Source organism: Hordeum vulgare, chromosome 5H (genome assembly GCF_904849725.1).
Source record: "Hordeum vulgare subsp. vulgare chromosome 5H, MorexV3_pseudomolecules_assembly, whole genome shotgun sequence".
In the NCBI taxonomy this organism is placed as follows: domain Eukaryota; kingdom Viridiplantae; phylum Streptophyta; class Magnoliopsida; order Poales; family Poaceae; genus Hordeum; species Hordeum vulgare.
This window is the reverse complement of record NC_058522.1, coordinates 62,236,871-62,246,471: the sequence shown is the minus strand read 5'-3', so window position 1 is coordinate 62,246,471 and position 9,601 is coordinate 62,236,871.

Sequence of the window (9,601 nt, the reverse complement as noted above, 5' to 3'; positions counted from 1 at the left end):
ATAGATCAAAATTTCTGTGACCACATACTGTTTCCATACAACTTCAGGTGAGGGTCTTTACTCTGTTGTGTCCATTCACTTATAAGTGTAACTGATAAGTTACTAACACTTATATATATATACGTGTGCAGCTTCCATTGGATTCTGTTGGACATTCAAATTGCTAAGGGAAGAGTTGATGCCTTCGACCCATTATCGAGACCCTTGAAACAGTTCCAAAGCTTGCAGGACATGCTCCAAGGGTAATTTTAATCATTCTTGCACTCTATCGGTCTCTTTCGATGATTTTCTGATATATCAATTAATGAAAAACTGAGCAAATCATTATCCTTGTCGGGCAGGGTTTGGCAGCGGTTCAAGTGCGTGACTCCCGGTAACTTTCATGAGAAGCTGACCTTTAAAGCGGCTCAGGTAAGTAGTAGTATGATATACTTCTATTAATTTTCAATACATTTATGATGCTAGATTATTATTTTGATTATATATATTCTATTCTCGTAAAGTGCGACCAGCAGCCACGGGGAACGCATCTATGCGGATACTATGTTTGCGAGACCATTCGCATGTTTACCTCTGAGCACAAGGATCACAGATTCGACGTAAGCAATGAACATTCACACCTCTATTTTTATCCGCCATTCTTTGTTATCATGATTGATATTCATATTCATCTCCTCTTCTTATATAGCACACGGCCATGACGACGAATGTCCTACCAGAGCAACGCGCGATTGCTGTTGCAGAGGAGCTTGCGATCTTTCTGAGGACGGAAGCTATAGATGACAAAGGACGATTTAGTGTAGCTAGGGGCCATTACTGATGTCCGTCCATGTAATCGAATAGACGGGCTCTAGTCCCGATAATTCAGATCTCCATATAATTGTATATATATACTCGCTTGTAAGATAAGTTAATTATATATATATATATATATGCATCATTATTTCTATTTTAAATTATATTGAAACTAATTCCCGAACACCAAACAAGGCATCACGTTAATCTCCCGAACACCTAAACCCTAAAACCCTAAAACCCAAAAATAATTTCATTCAAGAAAAAAAAGCCAAAAACCAGCAAAATCTGAAAATCTTTAGTCCCGGTCCGTGTAACGAGCCGGGACTAAAGGGCCTGCCCCTGGGGGGCTACGAGGCGCCCACGTGGAGCACCTTTAGTCCCGGCGTGTAAGAGGACCGGGACGAAAAGGTTAGGCCTTTAGTCCCGCCCCTTTAATCCCGGTTGGTGAACCGGGACTAAAGCCCCTTACGGGCCGGGGCTATAGGCCCTGTTCCCACTAGTGATATCTAAGAGGCAGAGGTGTAATTATTATTATTTCTACATCTACATCATCTGTTTGAAGAAGGGTTATTAATTAAGACTTCAAGATGCAAAAATTTGTTATTTTTTCATCTACAGTTTCAATTCGAGATGTTCTGAGTGGCTAACATCCGATCTTTGAAAAACATTATTCTGGAAAGTGGGTTAGTTGTAAATGGGCCAACACTATAGCACATCATGACTTATGCTTTGGGGTTATAATTTTGCGACAAGCAAGCTGCATGATAATTAACCGGCCATTTAACAAATTGTATATTCTACAAAAGAACTCGGTTACTAACATATTCACAAAGAGGACTGAAGAATGCAATATATCATTATGTCATATTAAACTGATAATTGTGCTTCAAGTGTTTATATCTTCTGGTAGAACAATTAATTAACTATGTTGGGCCAATATACTATAAAACAAACTTAACTAATCAATACACACTACCAAAATGTGCATGATCCAAAGGTATGACTCTTCAGGAGAGCAAACAAAAAAATTCAGGAAGGAAGAAAATTAAAATGTGTGTGCTTCTTGAAGTTAAATCCAACAACGAATTACAAAGCATGGTTTGTAGTGTTTGAAGCATGACATCCATACGAATTACAAAGCATGGTTTGTAATGTTAGAAGCATATATTGATGATTTTTTGCGCGAACACAGTGGCATCTCCATCAGATGCGCCATGTTTCACATCATTAAACCAAAAATTGCAACAATAAAGATGTAATCATTGGTAGCATTGCAGAGTAATTAAGCAAGCAAATCATAAATACTCACTTCATCCGGATGTCTTTGTCACGTGCTATATAACTAGTGTTCATAAGAAAAGTGTTACTACTTGTTCGCCTCCCTCTCACCCCCACTTATTTCCTCACCCAATGCATGCAAGTTTTGATCATTTCTTCTTTGCCATCACCAGCGAAATGGAGATACGGAAATATCACATGTCAATTATGGGATCTTGAAGCATGCTTTCGCAGGAGAAACACATGATTTCGATCGTCGTTGTTCAAAAATTTGCATGACGCACCCACTCTGCCTCAGTTGTGATGCACTAACGATATTGACAAACGAATCTGGATCGCTGCACTAACGATAATGACAAACGAATCTGGATCGGTGGAAGTAGCAGATATGCATTGATATTAACTACCCATAGGGCAGACTCACTACAAAAGATATATGGTCAACGAGTATAATCTTTCTATAAATAACTAATCGAATGATGACACTCAAAAAATGGACATCCAAATAGATTGGTACCACCCCTCCGCATTGTAGCTCCTCCGAGGGACCAATGAGCGGAACACTATATCAGCCCCCCCTACGCCATAGAGTGATGTGGATGCCGGAGGTGAGGTTTCCTCTTTGGGGGGTAGCGACCCCCCCTCCCCGAGTGATTATGTATGAGATATCTGTATGTTGTAATATTTGAAGGACATGTGTTTCTCAGTACGACAAGATGGATGCAGCCACAAAATTTTCACCATAATGTTTTGTGTGTCAACTTTGGTGTAATAGAGTAGCTATAGAGATAGCGGTAAGATTGCAAATGCGAGGAGGGTGTAAATGTGAACAGAGAATAAAAACTGAAGAAACTATTGCCACAGTATTGATTTTGAAATTGTTGCCATGGCAAGCCGTTTTCATATAAATCTGTTTTTGTTAAAACGGCTACCACATGAGTGTTTTTCTGCTGCCACGGCGACATTTTCGGATGAAATTTTGTGAATACAATGAAGACTTGTTTGGCGTGAGGGCCATACCATATCTTGCTATTTTGAAATACCTAGCAGATTTTATCCCTTTTTGGATGCACCCTTTTCATTGTGCTTTAGTCGCTTTTATCAGTGTGATCTCTCACAGTAAAATGTCGTGTAGTTAGAGTTTTCATATGTGTAGCTCTGTCTAGAACAGGTATCTCTTCAGGGTATGACATATACACATGAGTATGAATAGTCAATGAGGTGTAAGTCCAGTGAATGTGAGGCCTTTCTTCATGAGCATATGGTTATCCTGACGTCCATGCAAGAGAGTCCTGAGATCAGAGCACACCCATCAAAAGATGGGCAAGAGTCACATGGAGATATGATCGGCAAAGTTCGCCTACCGATTAAAATACATCGTCAACAATGATGCACTCATTAATGGTGTTGAGTTAATTTATGGATCTCGAATCACTAAATATCATTTATGAGAGATATTGGTTTGAGCCGAAGCGCACTTTAAAATTAAATAAGTAGAATCACTCGTGTAATTGATTATGACCCTTGTTGAAAGTATATTTTTTTATTATAGTTATAGAATAACGGATCGTGGTTCCACCTTTTTAGTAGGCACAGGAGGCCACCGATGGCTAGGGGAGCCCCAGAGAGTCTAGGCGCCCGTTTAAGTTGGGTGCCTCCATTTGGTGCCTACTCCCTCCGTCGAATAATAAGTGTACTTTTTCCTTTTCCGTCAGTTAAACTAGTTGAACTTTGACTAACTTTATTGTAAAAAGTGCTAGTATTTATGACATCAAATAAGTATCAATAGATTTGTCTTTACATGAAGTTTCTAAATATATCATTTTCATGTCATATATGTTGCTACTATTTTCTATAACGTTGATCAAATTTTAAAAAGTTTGACTATGTACTAATCTATATGTACACTTATTTGTGGACGGAGGGAGTAAGCACTAGGCGGCAACTAGGGCCGGGCCTTGGTCTTGTGATCCTGTTCTTGCACAAAAATCATCTCTTGTTTTTCCTATATTTTTGCGGATTTCTTTTGAGGTGATTACCTGAAATTCCAAAAACAACAAAAAAGGGCATTGAACACTGAATTAATAGGTTGGTTCCTGAAAGTAGCTTACAAACGTTACAAACTTGAAGGATAATATGCATTTAATATACAAATATTAAAAATACATTGAAGATGTATCAATGATTCACACCAATTCTATCTCATTTACTGGCCCTCTAGGGTCTAGTTCTTATCTTTGTCGACCAAGGTTGGACACTCGTTGGCCTAGATTTATATCGTCGTCTTTGGCTGCATATTCCGTAGGCAACTCCAACAAATGATGTAAATTAGTGATGTAAAAGGGCAACTCCAACAGATCATCCAAATGCAGATGTAAAACTAGTTGAACTTGGGGACCTTCTTTGACGACATAGTAGCAACGGGGTTGTGGCGGACGAGTCGGGGCGGGCGCCGGTGGTGGAACCAGGTGGTGGGAGAGGCGGCGGTGCGGTGGTGCGGGGTGACACGACGACGGTGCTGCTGATGGGACTGGCGGGGCTGCTGGAGAGGCGGCGATGCGATGGTATGGGGCGGCACGGCGAGGTGCTGCGTGGGGGGCGGCTTCTGGGATGAATCAATCGGCGGCCAAGGCGACCGAGCGGCGTAAAAACGGCCGTCCCACCTCACACCCTTGAAAACGCCATATCATGGTTGATGGACATTATGTCCATGAAACCAGCAAGATAAATCCCACTTACTCGGACATTAGCATGAAGTGTCGAGCTGGCATCGTATGACAACCTACTCGCTTCATACGCCTCCTTGGTTTGCATCATCATCTGCTCTACCTGGATCATGGCCTCCTTCCCTGCTCTAGTTTGGTCTTCTGGAACATGTTGCAGAGTGAACGCGGACATTGGAAGAATCTACACAATGGATGAGGTCGCAAGAGTTGCTCGAGATTGTTCGATAGACACAGGATTCACAACAGTCAAAGTCACTGGAAGGGCACTCAACGGCGGGATCTCAGGCCCGATGATCACTCGAGGCGGGTCTCCAAGTTCCAGAGGCAATTTAATAGTCGACCGACGTGGTTCTTTATCATCTTCCAGATAGATGACATCTGTAGCTGTCAGTCAGTAACATGAGTCGGTCCAACCGACCAATTTTATTCAGAAAGCATAACAGAATGTAGATTTATTATACCTCGTTGGGAGGTGACTACGTCTGTAGCATCCAAGTTCATGGGATCTTCATCTCCAGGAGGCGACGTCACCGAGGTAGCATCTCTGGCAAGAAAATTCCACTCGCACATCAAAGGCACGAAATTTCACAATGGAAAACGAAAGAAAGAGGTAAGCACTCATGTTGAAGCGATTCACATAGCAATCCTCATTCGGGGCAGAGCCTTCCAAGGCTTCGGAGCGTCAGGTTTGCGTTGTTTGGCAGCCTTCTCTGCCGACTCAGTTGTGGCGGCTCGGTCACACTTCACATTCCTAATGCTGGACAACAAAGTCTTTCTTGGGGTAGCCACAGGATCATGGTGATGTTTGGGTCGAGACTCGGTGTGCGGAGGAGACTGGATATCGTCCTCACTCTCCTTCGAGTCAGCTTCGCTGACCTCGCTGTCCTCAGCATAGTCACTGTCGGCGCTGCCACCTTCGCTTTCCCCACATACGTCGAGTTGATCCACGTTCGGCACATGTGAAGGCATGTTTGTCCACTCCTACAAGATGTAAAAGAAGCAAAGTCAGTCGGCTGAAGATTCAATCACTCAACAAAGATATGAAAGTAATCGGCAAGGAAATAACTCACAATGTTGTGTGGCTTGTTCACAACAGAGAAAGGCAAGATCCACTTGGCTCCTAATGGATTGTCGCATGGTTTCTTCAGAAACCTCCTCTGGGTGCGACCGAGTGGAATCCTCAGGGCCTGAATAATGCCACATGGCGTGATCTCTCACTTGGAGAGGTTGGATGCACCGACTGAGAAATGTCTCAAGCAGGTCCATTCCAGTCACCCCGCCACGGATCAGATCTACTAACACATTCACCGGAATTCCTACTTGGGTCTTCTCCTCTTCTAACATAGTCATCGTTCTGGGAGCAACAGGTCGCTCCAAAGTGAAGGAGGAAAGACCTGTTGGCATGTTTGGGGCTGCGATATCTTCGCAATAGAACCAGGTCGATTGCCATCCTCGAACAGATTCAGGGAGAGTCATTTGCGGATACGCGCTCTTACTCCTTTTCTGGATCCCCAAACCGCCACATAGTTGGATGACATTGGTTCTACTATCCTTGGGTTTGGCTTTCTTAACCGAATAGGAACGAAGAGTGAAGATATGCTTGAACAGTCCCTAGTCAGGAAGACAGCCCAAGAAATAGTCGCACAACGTGAGGAACGCAACAAGGTGCATGATAGCTTTCGGAGGAAGGTGATGGATTTAAGCACCAAAAAAGTTCAAGAACCTGCAAATGAATGGGTGGGGAGGCAAAGAAAAACCTCGCTCTACATGGGTGGTGTGAAGAACTCTCTCACCTTCGCGCGGCTCCGGCTCGACCTCCTCCGCTGGTAATACCTCCAGCAATCGGCGACTATCAATCCGTCGTGGACGAGATTCAAGACATCAATCTCCTTGACAGATGACGAGAGAAAATCCCCCTGGATCCAGCCCGGCGGCATCGCAGCCCGAGCTCCCGACGGCTTCTTGGCGCTGACTCCCTTCTTGGCCGACTCGAGTTTGCTCGTCTTCGATTTCGTCACCTTGATGGTGGTGGCGGAGGCAGATCTAGGCGGAGATCGAGAGGCAGAGGAGGAGGGGAAAATGAGGAGATTGAGAAGGAGCACTGTTCCAACCCTAGCACTGTTCCAACCCGAGTGAGTCGATGATCCATGGGCCCGAAGATCTCTGTATATCCCGATATCAGAGGGATCATGATACGTGGCGATAAGGACGGTGCGTTAATCGAGGCGTCGTCCTCTCAGTTACCCCGGTTGTTGCGTCATCGCCGCACGCGGTGCATACTTACCAAATTTTCGAATCCCGTGGAATCCGGGCCTGACAGAGCGATCCGTCACATCAAAAGATCTCGTTAATCACTCGGGCCAGTTTTTGCTATCAGATTCACTTGGAAATATTTCAAGATAGAACCAATCAGGGTGAATGGCAAATATTTTTATCGAAGCCCGTTTCTGCCAAGCATTGATATGAGTTCGGAGTTTGGCATGTTCAACGGAATCTCCATCGACCCCTTTCCACTCGAACCCCGATCCATTCGGGGGCTAATGATGGGGATATGTACCTAGGATAGGTTCATAGGCCTGACCTACAGGTCCTACCCGAGGGCACGTCATTAAGGACTTAAAGATTTCAAAGAAGATTCCGACTGATTCGCCATGAGTCACTCGGTAGAGCATCTGCTTGGAGATTTGCTCTATCCACTCGACAGAAGACTTCCACTCGGAAGAATATGAATCCAGTCGACCATAGAAGTTCAGAACTCACTCTAGGGGGACCAAAGGGTAGGCATTCGGCTGGTCACCATAAGTAACATTTATTACGTACGTTATCAATAACACACATCTTTGTCTTCATTACTCGAACCTTTGGTTGCTCGGGCCTTGATGAGGGGTAGCGCACTCTATATAAACCATCCCTCCCCTCTGGCATGAGGGTTCGCACCCCCGTAACACAAACTCCACACAACAAGAGCTCCCGAGCACTGAGACGTAGGGCTGTTACCTCCACGAGAGGGGTCTGAACTCATACATCGTGTGTACAAGCTTGCCGTAGCTAAGACTCTGCCCTATCTTTTTGTACCACTCACCTCTACTGTCAGGTCCGTTCCCACGACAGTTGATCCAGGTAAACCTAACCCCCACTCTCTCAAGTTCCAGGAGGCCCAGGTCCACGGTGCAATCGTTGAACATCTGCATCCTTGGAAAGTTTACTAAGTTGTTGCTTTTAACTATCTCCGACCTTCACAGTACAACACGATGGATGGAGCCACATAATTTTCACCTTAATGTTATGATGCCAACTTTTGTGCAATAGAGTATCTATATAGATAGTGGTAAGATTGTAGATGATGGTGACAAACTTACAAAGAGGACCCCCATGGTGGGAGGATGTAAATGAGAACGGAGAAGAAAAGCACAAGAAACTACTGTCATGGCATTGATTTCGAAATTACTACCAAGGCAAGCAGTTTTCATATAAATCTATTTTTTTGTTCAAACGGCTACCACATGAGTGTTTTTTCTGCTGCCACGATGACATTTTTGGATGAAATTTCATGAATACGATGAAGAGTTCTTTGGCGTAAGGTCCATACCATATCATTCTATTTTGAATTGCTTGGGACGTTTTACCCCTTTTTATGTATCATTTTGATTGCCCACTAGACGTTTTTATTAGTGTGGTCTCTTACAGTTATATATCATGGAGTTAGTTTTTTCCCATCTGTACCTCTATCTAGAACACGTATCTCTTCGGGGTACGACATATACACATAAATACGAACGATAAGTGAGGTCTAAGGCAGGTGAACGTCAAACTCACTTCATGAGCATTTGGTTATGTTGACGTTCACGGAGGACAGCCATGAGATAGGAACAAACCCATCAAAAGATGAACAAAAGTCACATGCAGATGTGATCGGAAAGTTTGCCTACCCATTGAAGTTCCCAGTCAACAGTCGTGCACACATTAATGACGTTGAGTTAATTTATGGATCTTGAATCACTAGGCGCCCTTCAAAGCTAGGCGCCTCAATTAGACGCCTAAGCACCAGGGGCACCCAGGGCTGGGCCTTGGTCCTCTAAATTCTTCTTGCGGAAAAACCATCTCCTATTGCTCCTGATTTTTTGGGGACTTCTTCAGTGGTGATTCCCTGAAATTCCAAAAAAACAAAAGAGGGGCATTGAAAACTTGATTAATAAGTTAATTCCTAAAAATAGCTTTAAAACATTACAAACTTAAACGATAATAGGCATGGATAGAAGATGTAAATTGGTGATGTAAAAGGGCATCTCCAACAGATGAATCAAATGTAGATGTAAAACTAGTTGAACTTTGTGACCTTCTTCAGCGGCATTGCAGCGGCGGACAAATCAGGGACGGCGACGGAGGAGGAACCGAGCGGTGGGCAAGGTGGAGGTGCGGTGGTGCGGGGTGGCACTGCTGCGGGCAAGGCGGCGATGAAGTGGTGTGTGGCGGTGTGCCAACGGTGCTGTAGGTGGGGCTGCTGGCGAGGTGGTGGTGCGGTGGTGCGGGGCGACCCAGCGGGGTGCTGCGAACATCATGGGCAAAGCGGTGATGGGAACGAATCGATTGGCGGACACGTCGACTGCGCGGTGAAAAAATGGTTGATTTGTGGCGTGCTGACGTTCGAAACACGATGGAACCGGTGGTGGTGCTGGTGAAGTAGGCGGATGTGGTGCGGGGCGACAATGGCGAGGTGCGATGGTAGTGCTGGGGGTGGGAGATGGGATTGTGGAAGGATAGTGAAACGACACTCGGTTGTTGGCACGCCACAAGCGTTT